This window comes from Dipodomys spectabilis, unplaced genomic scaffold (genome assembly GCF_019054845.1).
Source record: "Dipodomys spectabilis isolate Male_0828 unplaced genomic scaffold, ASM1905484v1 ptg000050l, whole genome shotgun sequence".
Lineage (NCBI taxonomy): Eukaryota > Metazoa > Chordata > Mammalia > Rodentia > Heteromyidae > Dipodomys > Dipodomys spectabilis.
Window position 1 is genome coordinate 10,717,910 of NW_024870727.1, and position 15,832 is coordinate 10,733,741.

Below are 15,832 nucleotides of genomic sequence, written 5' to 3' on the forward strand. Positions count from 1 at the left end.
AGATGTACCCACCATTTACATTAGACAAATGAAGCTTCAAGAGAAGCACAAGGAATGATCTCATGAAGGCTTCATTTTCATATTCAAAGGCTTTGTCATGGAAAACTCACCATGGTGCATGGGAGGTTTTAAGTGACTCTTGGAAAGTGGAAGTCTAGATGACATAAAGCTCTAACAACCTCCTTTTGTAGTCTCCATTAAGCAAATCGAGCCTAGCTTAATATGTCGTAATAGTTTTGGCAATTATTTTGTTTTTCACTCATGCCACATATTTTAGGATGATCCTTGAAAAGCCCCTGTTCCATCATTGATTCATTTTATGGAGAGACTACGAACATAAAACAGCAAAACTCAATGATATTTTGGACTAGTGTGGAAATGCAATGTTCTGCTGTCTTTATTTGTGCTAAATTAAAAAAAATTAGCTTCTCTCTGAATGGGTTCTGTCTTTCTATTTAAATTATTATATTACATTAGAGTTTGTATCGAAAGCTCTAATGTCATAAAATTTCCCGAAATAAAGAAGAGAAATCAAGTAAGGAAAATGCTTTCTGTCTCTAGTTATATTATTCAAAAGCACTCCAACTTGGATTAATTACTTTGCTTCATTGGTGAAAATGGCCGTCACTGGAGACATTGCCTCTCATCTTTTATTGGTAAAGTAGGTGATACTTTCTTGGATCTAACAGTGAACTGGTCTTCTGCAGAGATTTTGATCTTTGCTTTTCTTGCAGAAATCAAATGAAAAAAAAAGCCCACTAAGTTGACTTAAAACAAAATGAGAATCATCTTAATGGATACAAAATTAAGACTAGTTTAAGACTGTGTAGAAATTTTAACAGTGTGAGAAGACCGTGCCATGCATAATTTTGACAGCGAGAGGTAACAGCTATAAAATGTTGTCTTTAGTCTTTATTTACAGAATCAAGGCAAGTGGATATGCTTTAGGTATTTTTATTGCCACTTAAAACTTTAGAAAAATTATAGGGAAAAAAATAAATGAAAATAACTAATGAGGCTTCTCCATGGTTTAAAGTATCTACAGATTAAGGCATAGCAGGGGTTTTAATGTGTGTGTGTGAACAGATTTTTATTCAATTTTTAAATTATCTTCAAGTAGTTGTACACAGGGGCTTCAGTTTACGTGTCAGTTTGTGAGAATGATGCATCCTGATCAATGCCACCCCTTTCATCCTTCTCCCCCATCTCTCCCAACCCTACTTGTCCCTTCAAGTTCCCTGCTTCCATTTTCACAGAAGATTATTTTCAACACTCTATTCTGCAAAAAGTTGACTTCTAAAAGATACCTATTTCCAGAATTCATTAAAAAAATGGCCCCATTAGGAGGCCAAATATGAGCAGAACTGTGTCAAATGAGCAGTTTTTAAATCAGTTTTTAAGGATTTGCTGGCTCCTTCCTTTTATATAAATTGTCAAAGGATTATCAATAGATTAACTACATTCAGATTGTTAAGGAAAAATAGGAAGGTTATTCTAATTCTATAGTACAATATTATCAGAGGGGTGTTTTCACCAGATACTGATATTTTACTATAAATTCAAATTAAGAATGAGAAATTAAACTTAGCATTTTTTATTTCTTAGTTCTGAACTGAAAAGAAGGGTAAAATTATTTTTGTATATGCACAGAAAACTTTCAATGTGTTTTAGTTTGATTTTATATCCATTGTCTTTTCAGTCATGAAACTCTGGAAGGGTGATGGAAATGCGGGCTTTCTGCTCCATCCATAAATGTCATATATATTTCATAGCAATAAAGTTATAGTGTCCTTTCTGCCTTATAGAAATTTAATGAATCCTGGTCTTATTTTTTTATTTCTCAAATGTCCATGCTCTGATGCATTTTAGAACAGGTCTGATTTACAGTTTTGTTTTGTTTTGTTTTTTTTTTTATTTCTATCAGCATTTTGGCACCGGGTTTTAGATCAGAGGTTATCTTCCTCTGTTTTGTGCTGGTCTCACAGGATATCTGAGACTGAATAAATTATAAAGGAAAAAATCATTTCTTATGGTTCTGGAAGTTTAAGGTTGGGGGCCCACATGTGTCATGGAAATTCTTGCTACAGCAAGAAAGAAGGAAAGAAGGAGAAGGAAAGAAGTGAAGGAGAAGGAAGGTAGGAAGGAAGGAAAGAAGGAAGGAAGGAAGGAAGGGAAGAAGGAAGGAAGGAAGGAAGGGAGGGAGGGAAGAAAGAGAGGGGCTAGTTTGCCCCTGTGCTAAGAAAAAGGGAGAAGAAAGGAGGGAGGGAGAGAGAGTGAAGAAAGAGATTCTTTACTTGGAGCTTGAAACCCTTTTATAGTCATCATTAATTTTTATGTTGTAATCAAATATTCCAACTCTTAATACTGTTAAGTTGATGACTAGGTGTCCAATACATCTTTTCGGGGGGCACATTCAAATCAAAGCATTCGGCCCCCAAAACTCACGTCCCTCTACCTCAGTTGCACGAAAAGTCTATTAATCTAGTATCACTTCAGAAGACAGTCCAGAGACTCATCTAAACCACAGATGAATGAGATTCAATGCAGAATTTATCCTGAGGAAAATTCCCCTCCAGCTGGAGCCGGTCAAATTAAATACATAATCTGCTTAAAAACAAAACAAAACAAAAACAAAACAAAACCTGGAGCCGGTGGCTCATGCCTGTAATCCTAGCTACTCAGGAAGCTGAGCTCTGAGGATCATGGTTCAAAGCCAGCCTAGATTTCCAAAGAGTGCACTGCTTTTTCAGTAAATGAATTTAAGATGAGCTAGTGGCTGAAGGAAGGTCTAGCTCTTGTAATGAAAACATGCAAGTAACTAGTAGTTAGTACCTTGCTTGTTCACCCAAAATTATCTATGAACTGGATCTAAAAGTTCCTTGTATATAAACTGCCAAAGTCCAGAAATGCATGATCTATTATAATTACTGCTGTAGTGTGTTTTGAAGAACTTTCTCTGAATCTGTGAGTATTCATCTACAGATACATTTAACCTCTACACGATGGGTTTATCGACCTGGTAATAAAGCATACTACTGAGATCTTTTGTGAGATGATTGCTCTCCATGAAATACTCTCATTTACATTTTTGTCAGTGAAAAAGATAACATAAAATAAAGGTGAAATGTCTAGTGTGCTAATGGGCCTTGATATAAGGGCTATGATTATAAGTTGTTTTACTCGCTATTGCTTGAAAATGAGTATGTGAATGTCAGCTACTCTTGTCCAAATTATATGGATCTTTGCCTGGACAGAATCTGGAGCTAGTGAGGTTATTCTGTCCTTGGACTTCCTGTTTCCACCACCTTCCCAATTACTTACAACTGTCAAGATACTTTTAATCATTCTCAGAGACATTGCATAAGGTAAGGTACCATTTAGCCTCAAGCTCTTCAGCCAAAAGGATCTCGTTCCTCTTGGTCTGACTTATTGTCTGTCCCTGCTGGATCATTGCTTTGAGTCAGGTCCTCTGATCCTAAACTATCAGTTCAGTTCATAATGCTCGTATCTGTACCTTTTCCTGTTAAGCCAGATCAGAAAACCAGAGAACGTTATAGCAGGTCACAAGACCTTAGAAGTCACTTGATAAGGCTTTTTTATTTTTACCAATGATGAAGTTTGGGGCATTTCATACTTTTCAGATTAAAAAATTAAAGGAAGTCTCTGGGCCTGTATCATGTGTCCCATATTCTACCATGATTTATGGTCTGTACTGACATGCAATTGGACATGTGTAGAACTCTGCTTTTTCCATAGAGTAATACTTAATATTCTCCTACCTTTTTACTGAGCTTGTCTGCCATATATACTTGGTTGTTTCCCAGGACACAGAGGAGGTTTTATGGAAAGGGCAAATGGAAATGCATCTAAGATAGGGAAAACCCAAGCAAAGCCCACTTATTAGACCCAGTGGTAGTGATTACACCTAGTAGTAGTGATTAGACCATTTATATTTATGTATATCTACTGTGTTTATTATTCATTCAGGTCAGGAAAAGATAATGGGTTGCATTTGTCATTGTCCTACATGTTGAAAAGCTAAGTCTTTAATGGTGGGCAACTTAAGAGTATGCTATGCCTTCCTTTATATATGATTACTTTCCAGTTACTGAAAGTTGTAAGTGACACCTAAAATACTCTTGTCAAAGGCCATATTCTAAACCACAAAGCCTTTCCAAGTGTCCTGTTAAGTTGAAACTTTCCTTTCTTGTTTGAATTTATATCAACTAACAGTATTAAAAACCAATTTGAAATCAACTGCAGACTACTGATGCTTTTATAGATGATCAGATCACAACAGGCTTCCATTTTGATGATGTCTTCAGAGTCTGGGAACACTGCAAGTTAACAATGTAGTTAATGCACTCATCTCACCAAACATCAGAGCTTAGCAATGCAAGGCTGTGTAGAGCATCTATTAATTACCAGTAAGACCCTGTGTCTGATCGGGAGCTTTAACTCTCTGCCTCACCATTGTCTTACAGCAAGCATCCTGCTTACCTACAAAAAGAGCAAAATGTAGGATCCAAGTACAATTTCTCCTGAGTGTGTCTCAAACTCTCACATGTAACAAAATTGGGGGGAAAATCATAGATCTGTTGTATGTGGAGGGTGATCTATGCACGTTTCCTTTATCATAAATATGCATTTTTGAAATCAGAATTTTAGCATAGGAAAGATGTCAGTGCCCGAGCTCTCCAATGCCTTCATTTTATTGATGAATAAATAGATTTTGAGAGGTGAGTTTTTTTGTTGGGAATGAGGAATCCTGGCTCCAGAGACCAGTGCTATTTTCTCAAAATGCTTGAAAATCCTCATGAAGTCATCTCTTGGCACTATCTCCTGTCATTTTTCTGTCTGTTTCTTATTTCCTCCGTTTTTGTCCCTCCCCAGTAAATCTGTCTCAGTCTCCTCTAAGTTATTTTCAATAGATTTTATCTGAATTCTAATTATAGCATGGGGTTGGAACAATAAATCAAAAGTCTTAATTAGAAAGCTGGTATCATCCAAGATTATTCTTCTCTAGCATCGAGTCATCATCTTCTAGCATCGAGTAATGCACCTTTACCTAGAACCCAACTAGTTATTGAATTTACTGTACTTCTTTTGATACAAACCTACTGTATCTAGGAGTTGTGGTTGCCCGTGCCTGTCATCCTAGCAGTGATCTTCTGGTAAGTTCTAGAATCCTGAGAATTCCTCTGATTGTTCTTTATGCTTCTCTGTGCCAACTTGGTATCTCAGACACACCTTATGCCTGTCTAAAATGGAATGCATGTGTACCTCTTCATCTGTCTGCTTGGTTCTGGACCCATACTTCACCAAGGAGCTCAACTGGAATATTGACACCACTTTTCATCTTGGTATCTGTTTTTCCTAGTGCACTTTGAGTCAGTCACTCAGGCACTGCAGTTTCTTCTCTGGAATATGTCTTCCCTCCCTCCATGACAACCATATTATGAGCATGTATAAGAAGAGAGACCCCTCCCCTAGCAAAGTTACCCCTCAGAAAAGCAGGACTTAGTACAAGATTCTGTACAATGCTTTGATTTTGGGGTGTGCTTTTTCGACTACTTTATTCCACACATCAGCCCCAAATGACCTCATTTAATGCAGTGGGATATTTATGGAGGGCACCTGACAAGTCTCTTTTGGGAAGGCTGAAGTAACATTTAAAATAGTGTCGGTATTTATACACAGCAATGTGTCCTTGTTATTGAGGATGTGAAATACCCTTGTTAACAAGGCTCTTCATGCACAAAAAATGAACAAGCAAAAACTACTACATTCATGAGTCTGGGATATAGAGAAGTGTGAACAAATGAGCTGGGCACTGATGGCTCACATCTGTAATTCCATCTGCTCAGGAGGCTAAGATCTGAGGGATCATGGTTCAAAGCCAACCCTGGCAGAAAAGTCTATGAGATTTTTTTTTTTTTTTTTTTGTTATTCGTGGGGCCTGAACTCTGGACCTGGTGCTGTCCCTCAGCGCTTCAGCTCAAGCCTAGCACTCTAGTACATGAGCCACAGCGCCAAATCTAGCCTTTTCTGTTTATGTGGTACTGAGGAATCAAGCCCAGGGCCTCGTGTATGCAAGGCAAGCACTCTACCACTGAGCTATCTTCTCAGCCCTGGCTGAGATTTTTTAACTCCAAGTAACTAGAAATGGAGCTGTGGCTCAAGGGGTATAGATCTAGCCTTGAGCATAGAAGCTCAGGAACGGTATGTAGGCCCCGAGTTCAAGCTCCAGGACTATCACCAAAAATAATGGATGATAATGATAATGATGAAGCTAGATGAAAGTGGCAATCATCTTCAGTTTTACCAGATCATTTTAGATTTTAGAAATATATCCAACAATAATCCCCCAAGTGAGAGACCAAGGGTACATTGTCTCTCAATTACAATACGATTCATATGAGAACACATCCTAGGGCTATATACGTACACGCACAATCAAACTGACAAAAATAGGGCATCAGCTGTGGTAGATTTCCCTGGTGTAACTGCCTTGAACAATTAACAGATAATTGAACAAAGCGAATTACTATGAAGCTGAAATATGTCTTGTCTGCTGGGGTAGACAAATAGTACTCAATATGCATGTATGAAATGGAACCAGGTAACATGGAGATAGGAGGGGCTGGGAGAGGTGGGGAGAAGAGCAGAAGGGGAGGATGCAGATGTAGTACACTCATGAACTGATGTGTTACATTAAAGGCTTCTTGTACCACTATTGAAAGATTATTTAATTTAATTTTTTGTGCCAGTCCAGAGAGTTGAACTCAGGGGTCTGGGGGATGTCCCTGAGCTTTTATTCTCAAGGCTACTACTACTCTGCCACTTGAGGTACAACTCCATTTCTAGCTTTTTGGTGGTTAATGAGAGATAAAGAATCTCAAAGGCTTTCCTGTCCCAACTGTCTTTGAACCATGATCCTCAGATCTCAGCCTTCTGAATCGATAGGATTCCAGGTGTGAACCACCAGTGTGTTCTGCTTACAGATAACCTAAAAATAAATTTATAGTTAAAAAATTCCCCAAAGGCCTTTATCTCAAGTGAAGAAAGCTGTACTCTTGAAAATGGTCAGAGGACAAAAAAAATGACTTAAATTGACACAGACACCAGTGTCAGCCAAACATCTGAAGGGAGTGAAATTTGAGAGTTGTAGATGCAGGAAAATACCAAGTACTCCAAATGTGTTGTCCTGGAGTTCACTGTTAACTTACTTGCATGGCTATCTATCACAAGGGCAATGGTTTTTTATATAAATGGATTGCTGATTCCTAACATTTATACTTTAATCACATTACACACTCCCAGAAGTACCCGAGGATACACCTCAGTGAATGTTTAAGCAAATAGTAGCGACAACATTCAGACTATGAAGAAAAAATTGCCACCACCCAAAAGTGTTTCAGCTGGCTGCCTTCCAAGCCTTGTCTGACCTCCTGTCCTGGGCCCACGGTGTAAGCAGTCTCCCATCCTCTGTAACCATAGATGAGGTTTGCTTGGGGTTTGAGCTTTCTATAAATAGAATCACTCGATAAATATACCACTTTTCTGTCTGGCTTCTTTCTTGCCCAATCCATTTACGAAATGCATCCGTACTGTTATATTGTGTTGGTTCAAGTTGCTATGTGTTATTTTAGTTTTGAACAGCCTCAGTGAGTCTGTTTTGCCATAATAGATACTGTGGTGTTCCCAATGTGAGACTATAATAAATAAAATGCTGCTTTTACATCTTTCCCTTGGCGACTTTTGGTGAATAGATGGGTATTCGATTGAGTACATGCATATGCGTGGCATATTTTTTTCTAGTAACCTGGGGGTTTGAACTTGCAGCCTAGTGCTTGCCTAGCTGACGTTCTGCCACCAGAGCCACACCTCCAGCCTGGCCTTTTTGCTGGTTATTTTAGAGATAGACAGTCCCACAGACTTTTCTTCCAGGGCTGTCCTCCAATTATAGTCCTCTGGATCTCAGCTTCCTGGGTAGCTAGGATTCCTGGCATAGGAGAAATATATTTAAGTCAGATCGGATAGACACTGCCAACAGTTTTCTGAATGACGATAGAAATGTATACATCCATGAACAAGGAGCAGAAGATGGAGGTGCCGGGGAGATTCCGCGAGATGCTGCAGTGGCAGTGTATGAGGTGGGTTCAGGAACTCAAAAGAAGCTGGAGGGCTGGAGCCAGACGAACAGGAACGTAAGGCCTTGGGAGCGCTTCGGGTGCTGTTCAGCATGTGACAGGAAGGCATTGGGAGTATCACCCTGAGACGTGGACTTGAACATGTAGAAAAGTGTGAATAATTTTATCCAGTTGATGTTGTAGAGTAGACTGAAAGGGCTGTATTGTTTAGACATGAATCAGTCAGCTTTCTGTCACTGTAACAAAATAACCTGCGATGATTGACTTCTAAAGGAAAAAGGGTTATGTTGGTTGATGCTGTGCGAGGTTGTGGTCTGTGTAATTGTTTGCCCCTATGTTTTTGGCATGTGGCAGGGGGCATGTAATAGACTAAAGTCACTTGCATCCTAAGCTAGAGAGGAAAGAGAGCAGTGGATCCGAGCTCTCAGTTCCCTTCCAGGCCATGTCCCCAGCGATGCCAGGACCCCTCAATAGCTTCCTCCCCTTAAGATTGCACAGTCTCTTAGGCAGTGCCACCCTGGGAACCAAAGCTCTGACATATATGAACAGTGTGGCCCGACGGCCCTCTGACCAAGGTCAGAGTCAGATTCTGTAGATGGATGCAGAGGAGGCACCAAAGGCTGCTTGAAGGGTCCCCCTCTTCCTCCACTTCTAGGCCAGACTCAGGACCCAGCCAGCGTGTGTCTCAAAAGGGTAATAGCTCTTCATTCTTTGACTCACACTTGTCTTGCATTGGTTTTTGAAGGAGATCTCTATTCTAGGACTTCTTAAGAAATAAATGATGAAAGCAGGAAGAAACTGGGGAAATGCACCTCTGCTCTTGTCTTCCTGTGGGGTAACAGACTTACTCCTCTACAGAAGAGAATGGCAGATCATTGGCTGGCCTCTACACACTTTCTGGAGAATTAGAACCCAAAACCAAAGATCATTCTTGAAGGCTAGAACAAATAGCTATGATTTTAGACCTAAAAATGCCAGAAAAGAAAAATCTCTAAATTGTTATGGTCCAGAGAGTATATTGATTTCAACTTATTTGCCTTTGTCTTGGTTATCTATGCTGCTGTCCACTCTAATCAGCTATCATGATTAAAAATATAAATGGGATGATTTTAAATTTGACTACGTAAAGCAAATCCTAATCCTTTCACCACTTGTCTGACTTTTGTGCTAACTCTTCAACTTGGATGCGGGTTCGTTTTGTTGAGATAAAGCATGGTGTTGCAGTCACATCTGAAGCATTTCCTGATGCTGTTGGCTCAGGTAAACACTGCCCTTCTTGGCTTACAGCGTTAAGACATCTATTAAATGGCAAGGGTGACATTGTCCAAAAAGAAATGTACGCTTTACCTGACTTTTGTAACTGTAACCTCTCTGTATACCCCGTTTATAATAACAATAAAAAATGGAAAAGATATGAATTCATCCCACCAACCTAAAAAATAAAGTAACTTTAAAAAAGTAAATGTTTGGGGGGGGGGGGATGGGAAGGGATGGTAGGGGAAACAAAGGAGGAGGCAACAATGCTTGATAAGAAATGTACTCGTTACCTTGCTCATGTAATTGTAACCCCTCTGTATGGTATTTTCACAATAAAAATAAATAAAAAGTAAATACTAGAATGAAAAATCCAAAAAAAAGTAAATGTTTAAATTAAACCCTTAAAGAGTTTTCCTCTGAGTTCTAGAACATTACCTTCTAATTCACAATCGGAGCAGATTGCTCAGAACTGGCACAGATGTGTATTTTACCAGAGTGAACATATTTCATTTATTTCTTTTGTGACTTTTAGACAGAAGTCAGAGTTAGAATGGAAAGTTGTTGTAGGAAACTGAAATTAAAAAATTAAACTGAAGTGTATTTGTTTTTAAAAAAGAGGAAATAAAACTTCTTTCCATTCTTTACTGTAAGGGAAATATTCTGCTGGACAAGCGGGCAGTGTTATGAGTGTTATGGATTTTCATCATGAGTTTTTATATTTCATATCCTGTTCTTGAAGTCTTTCCAGCCTCTCTGCATTGAAGAATGTGAATGGAGAGTTTGAACCATTATTTTATTTATGTTGTCCTTAGACTTGTTGGGTGCTGTAATAATACTTACTATATACCATTTTGCAGGAGAGATTCTAACATCTTTACTTCATCTTGACTGATGCCCTTGACTGCAAAGTACAAATAGAAAAATCGAAATAAGTGACAAGGATTGATTAGCAATCCTTCTAGCAACAGTAAGCCCATCTAGATAAATCACAAATGCCAAAGCCCACAAAATGCATGGCGAACGAATTAGTTTTAAGGAGGGAGAACTTAATAGTGAAATTTGATGGAACTATAAGGCTACCAGGATTCTGTTTGATCTATTTTACCACTCTTCACCCTTAGTGGAACAAAAAAAGGTTTATCATTTTTCGTGGTCTGTAAGATGGTTATTTGCTTTCTTTGTGGCTGTGTGTGTGTGTAAGTGTGTGTGTGTGTGTGTGTACATGCACTGGTTCTGGAACTTGAACTCAGGGCCTGGGCACTGTCCCTGAACTTTTGTGCTCAAGGCTAGCAGTCTATCACTTGAGCCATTGTTCTTCTTCTGCCTTTTTGGTGTTTAATTGATTTAGAGTCTCACAGACTTTCTTGATCAGGCTGACTTCAAACCCTCTTATAATTACAGGCATGAGCCACCAGCACCCAAATGCTTTCTTTGTTGAGAGATATTCTTAAGCAGAAAAAATGTGTACATATTGTGAGTGTATACATACATATATGCACATACATATTTTTATGTAAGTATACATGTATAACAATATGCATATTATTATCATTGCTAGTACTTTTTGTATTGTTAGATTCTTAATTATAGAGTTGGAAGGATTTATGAGAGATCTCCTGATTCCTTCTCTAGCACTTTTAAGCCATCATTGACAGTAGAAAATGTGTCTTAGCACTTCACCATGCTTATTCTGTGCTGTGTTTCACATGTGCTGCACTCTGTATACCAATCGCCTTCCATGTACAATGGAGTTATGTCTAGATAAACCCATAGTATATTGAAAATACCTTAAGTTGATAATGCCTTTCATATACCCAACCCTCTAAATATAGAAAGGTAGTGACATAATTCAGTGTCTAGTTCTGAACCCTTGGGTCCTTGAACCCTTGGGTCCTTGGACTGACCAAGACAGCATCTGGCCCTGCAGGACCTGTATCACAAGAGACTGTCATAGATCACACACATCACCAGCACTAGGTGAAATTCAAGCATCCTGGCACTGTTTCTAATGCAAGCGTATTGCTTTTGTACCATTGTAGAGTCGACAAATGAGAAGTCAGGGATGAACTGTGTGTTGACTCGTAACACATAAGGAAACTGAGGAACAAAGTAGCTTAGCAACTTGCTGTACTGGAAATGGATGTTCCAACCTAGGTACCAAGTCTGTGCTTTCAGCTTTTATATTATTTTATTTACCTTGACCTTACCTGTTGTTTTATTTTGTTCTGTTTTGGTTGGTTGTGGGGCTTGAACTCTGGGCCTGGGTGCTATCCCTGAGTTCTTTTGCTCCAGGCTAGTATTCTACCACTTGAGCCACAACACCACCTCCAGTTTTCTGGTGGTTCCTTGGAGATGAAGAGTCTCAAGGTCTTTCCTGTCCAGGCTGGCGTTGAGCCACGATCATCAGATCTCAGCCTTCTGAGTAATTAGGATTACAGGCGTGAGCCTGGCACTTTCTCTGTTTTAATTTCCAGTGTTGATGTTCACACCCTCTCCCTAATGTGGATTCCTCAGTTTAGAGTTTACTACGGTTCTCTTGTTGGTTTGTTTTCCTGAGCCTGATGAAGAACTTCATCAGAAGTACTTTACCCCCTCCCCCCATGCCCACCCCTCCCACCCTCCTCCTTACATATGGCTCCTTGCTTTCACCTCCCTGCATGCTTAGCACTGCAAGCTGTTTCTGAATTCTTTCATTATATCACCCCAAGAGTAGAATTGTAACAATGGCTCAGGCAGTTCTGAGTAAGAGAGAAATAATAATAGTTACCTCTTGATTTATGAATATGTCCTTTATGCCTGTTTATGACTTCTTTAAAATACTGTATTTGCACAAAAAAAGACAAGAAAATACCCTTATCTGGCTGTATAGAGGATCTTTGAATACTAACTGTACTGTGCTAATATTCTTGCAGATGTGTGGACGTTGCATAGGCTTTATTTAGGTTATTTGTGAAAGTTTTATCTTAAGACCTTCTGGTGCTCCAGACACACTGCTGTTCATCTGTTGAATGTGCAAACTCCCACTGCGGGTAAAATTTTCAGACAGTTGTCTGATTCAAACCAACTATAGGCACTTCTTCGTTGTTTTTTTTTTTTTCTTTTGCTGGTGCTGGGCCTTGAACTCAGGGCCTGGACACTCTCTCTGAGTTTTTTGTGCTCAAGGCTAGTGCTCTACCACTTGAGCCACAGCTTCACTTCTGGCTTTTTCTGAGTAGGTGATTGGAGATAGGAGTCTCATGACATTTCCTACCTGGGCTGGCTTTAAACTATGATCCTGACCTTAGCCTTCTCAGTAGCTAGGATTACAGGCAGAGCCACCAGCACCCGGCTGACACATTGTCTTCTTGACCAATCCAGGGGCAGAGAATGGAATGGAAACCCTCACCCCTTCCCACGCCATGCCATATGCCTCATACTTCCCCGAAGAAGAAATCTTCCAGTGTTCGATCTGCTTCCTCGGCAAAAGCGATCGCTGACGCAAGCTCCTCCTTACCTCTAGCCATTGTGTCTGCAACAGTGTGGTTACAGTGGCTGCTGCTGGATTTCATTAGCAAAAGAATCTCATAGGATTCTAGCCTGCAGATTCAGTTGTCATATTTATCCAATACTTTCCCTTATAATGTTTAGTACTTAGAGGTGAGGGGTAGTGAACAACCCTTCATGTATCCCTTGTGGACTGTGCTGCTAGTCTATCATTCTGTCATCATCATCATCATCATCTTCACCATCCTCTTCACCTGCAGAGTTGATCCCCTGGGCTTGCCTCCCCCCCCCCCCCCCCATCCTGACCTCCATTCAGGATCCCCAGAGGGAAAGGGCCTACTATTTCCAGTGCAGTCTTGTGTCAGCCAGGGCATGACCACTGTGTCTGTCTGTTCCTCACTTGTAAAGCCACTGGCCTGCTTGTTGAAGTCCACTCTGCAGTATGTCCCTTTAGTCCACTAGGAGTCCTCTTCCACTGCTGTGCTTATACTTCTGAAGCTCTCTGCCCAGTTCATAAGGGGTGGATGGAGGGGAGGGGGAGGGTTCTTCCCAGCACAGGACAGGACTCTTAACTGATCTCTGTGTGTGACGTTCTAGTGCAAATGCATTTCGGGGCGTAGCCGTGTGAATTCTACAGTGCTGATTATTTTCGGGTCATTCAGGATGAGGGCTAGGAATACAGACTCCAAAAGTGCTCACAGGCTTTCAGAAACTCACCAAGGGGCTTAGTTTCCATACATATCAATGGCTGAAAAAAATCTAATTTACCAACAAGGGACTTATTACTGAGCTTTTTCAGCACACAACTACTTTTTGTCCGGTTTCACACCTCTCTCCAGGTGGAGTAATAATCCATACATGTGGACTTGTAGTAAATTCCCTTAGAATAATAGGATCGTCTTATAGTGCGAGTTCCTTGGTAACGGGGTGGGGTAATGGCCCTGCCTGGCTGAGGATGATGGGAAAGAGATGGCTGGTGTGGGCATGCCATGAGGGGTGTACCCCAGGGGTTGTGGGCAGAGATGTGAGCAGGAGTGCGCAGACAGAGGTAATGGGGAAGCCTGGGTAGATGCAGTGCAGGAGCACAGAGGGCCCAGGAGAAGACAGTGTGGGAAGGGAAGCAGCAGGAACTGGCAGCCGGCAGCTGTGGCCACTGGGAGAGGACAGAAGGAGAGGCAGAGAATCCCTTCAGCAGCAGTGGGGGGGGGGGGGAGGCTGCAGGGGGTGGGTTGCTGGGAACAACTTTGGAGTGTGTGTGTGGCAGGGGGACAGGGTGCTGTGTATTATACGCAGCCAGCTAGCGACTGGCGAGGAAGTTGTATGTAGCCATGGGAAGCCTGGGCCTGTGGAAGGAATGGACCGACGTTCTGGGTTTGTCTTAGCTCGCCAGGGAATGAGATCATGGTTGACCTAATGCTGAGCCAACAGATTGAAAGGGAACATCCAACATTTAATTTAGCCCTTTCTCCCTGGCTCTTGCTGCCTGCTCAAACTAAGCTCCAGCTAAGCTTCTGTTTGGGGCGGGGGAAATGGGAAGGAGGGGTAAGAAGGAGGGGGGCTCTGAGACAAGACTCCAAACTGCTTGTCTGACTTCTCTGACTTCAAAACTTTCAGTAGCTTAGCCGCATAAATTCAGTGTCAGTTCATCAGTGACCATGTCCCATCATGTCCAGTGTAATAAAACATGGATTCATTCACAGGCACGACTTCTCCCTCTCACACCTTAAAAAAAAAAAAATTTGTGCCAGTTGTGGGGCTTGAACTCAGGGCCTGGGCACTGTCTTTGAGCTTTTGTGCTCAAAGCTAGTGTTCTATCCTTTGAGCCATAGCTCCTCTTCTGGCTTTATGGTGATTAATTAGAGATAAGAGTCTCACAGACTTTCCTACCAGGCCTGGCTTTGATTCATGATCCTCCAGTCTCAGCCTCCTGGATAGCTAGGAAGCTAGGCATGAGCCACCGGTGCCTGGCAGCACCTTCTGTTTGCTTCAGATCTATCCTCGACAAGAGCAGCACACAGCCTTTTCACATTTGCTCTTCCTCATCTGTTCACCATGTACCTTCTTCAGAGATGGCAGCTGGACAGGGAGGAGAGCAGGCAAGAATCAAGAATTGACATCCATGCTTTGGTTCCTTCTGATCATGGTGGTGGTGGACATTTTTATTGCTTCTTTGCAGAGACGCTCCACCTTCCTTCCAGTTTCTGTGCTTCCCCTTTATCTGGACAGAAAAGACACTGCCTCTGTCTTATTGGCATGAGGCTTCCCTACCAGTTGGTCCAGGCAGCCTTAATGGAGATGCACACCATCTTAAGTAGTGGAAATACTTTTCTAGCGCCATAAGTTAGGTGAGAACCGGAAGTCGAACTGCGGGAGGAAGGATCTGAGTAGCAGATGGTGGTGGGAGACTTTGGAGTCGGCAGCAGCGTTGCTCAAGAAGAAACTCTAGCTGTCAGAGAGACACCTGCATTTAAGAGCCAGTAGGAGGACGTTGCTGGGAAAGAGACATGTGTTTGTCTAGGACTCACTTGGAATTAAGCTTATTAATATGATTGTTCTTCTCCCAGAAATGGAAACCTCGAATATATGTACTTTTTCTGTTATGGGGGTTTGAACTCAAGGCCTCATACTTTTTTGCTTGACTTGATGCTTTGTTTTCTTGGATGGTGTTCTACCACTTGAGCCATGCCTGCCAACATGCCTTTTGCTGGTTAATTGGAGATGGAATCTCATGTGTTTACCCCCCCCCCCCCCAGGCTGACTTTGAACCATGATCTTAGTTCTAAGTGAACCATGATCTTAGTTCTAAGTAGCTAGGATTACAGGTATGACCCACCAGGAGGCTATTGTATAAGAGCCCTAAACTCCCTTCTTCCTATTTTGAAAATGGGTATTAATTGTACTTTAGAGTTTTAAATTCTTTTATTTTTATTTTTTTATTG

At 41.1% G+C, this 15,832-nt stretch overlaps 1 protein-coding gene across 2 annotated transcripts in view; it reads left to right on the forward strand.

The window, feature by feature from the left end:
• Positions 1 to 15,832, forward strand: part of Golim4 (golgi integral membrane protein 4) — a 74,832-nt gene that overhangs the window by 22,429 nt on the left and 36,571 nt on the right. The gene's annotated exons all lie outside the window — the stretch shown is intronic.